Source organism: Triticum dicoccoides, chromosome 2B (genome assembly GCF_002162155.2).
Source record: "Triticum dicoccoides isolate Atlit2015 ecotype Zavitan chromosome 2B, WEW_v2.0, whole genome shotgun sequence".
Classification (NCBI taxonomy): Eukaryota; Viridiplantae; Streptophyta; class Magnoliopsida; order Poales; family Poaceae; genus Triticum; species Triticum dicoccoides.
In genome coordinates, this window is record NC_041383.1 from 777,831,959 (window position 1) to 777,833,223 (window position 1,265).

A 1,265-nucleotide genomic window follows, 5' to 3' on the forward strand; every position below is an offset into this window, starting at 1 on the left:
AGCCCTCTCCGGTGTCTATATAAACCGGAGAGGTTGGTCCTTAGAAGGCAGATCACAATTACAATCATAATCATCATAGGCTAGATTCTAGGGTATAGCCTCTACGATCTCGTTGTAGATCTACTCTTGTACTACTCATATCATCAATATCAATCAAGCAGGAAGTAGGATTTTACCTCCATCGAGAGGGCCCGAACCTGGGTAAACATTGTGTCCCTCGCTTCCTGTTACCATTAGCCTAAGACGCACAGATCGGGACCCCCTACCCGAGATCCGCTGGTTTTGACATCGACACCAGTTTCTCACACTGTTACATGAAAAAGTTTGCTGGATGTGGGGCCCTCTTGTCAGCCTATCAAGCCTCTCTTTGGCAGTCCATCGAATAGTTTGAGTGCAGTGCACAGGCCGGCGGACAAAGGTCAATGTCGCGAGTCTCAGCCAGGCGAGGAAGGCCAAGGACGACAAGGACCGTGGCGCCGGGATGCGGTGTCCATGCTCAAGGATGGAATCTGCGAGGGAGCACTGGCGGCGTGGAGGCCTCTGCCTCGGCTGAGGGCGGACGAAGGGCGGCCTCTGCCTCGGTGCGGCAACGACAATGGCGGGCTCTGCTTCGATGGAGACCTCGCGTGGCTCGCGAGGGCGCAGGGATCCCGTTGCCCCCTCGCAGTCCTCAACTTCTTCCCCAAGCCTCAGAGCTCCTCCCCCCCCTCCAATGGCCGAGGTGCCGCCGCCCATCCCGTCGGCCAAATTCCTTGCCAGCAGCCCTCCCCTCCCTTTCCTTCGGCGTAACCGACTCCTCCGCATGCCCCCGAACTGTCGCCGCCCCCGAGTTCCTCCGGGGAAGCCCTGCGGGCACCGCCATCGCAGCTCTTCGGCCGTCGCGGCCTGGCCCATGCGACCCCGTAGCCACCCCCCGGACGTGGCGCGAAGTTGTTCCAGAGCCTTCGCCGGCGAGCTCCCTCGGGCCCCAGTCGACGCCAGCGCCGGCGGCCACAGCGCTCCTCTGTCCAGCGGCGGGAGGTTGACGAGCACGGAGCACCAGATTTTTTTTCTTTTTTCTTTCAATGACAGGTGGACCCCACAGGGCCACACATGATGATAATGTTTGCCAACGTCGCAGTTACTTAGGTGGTACCACGTCAGCTTGACTAGCGGGCCCAATCTGTCATAAACATGCTCAATTGAGTCAAATCCACCTATCAGTGTTTTTTGAAAAAAAAATACCGTATACGTGGTGTTTTCTGCAAAAAATGTATTGTAGTGTT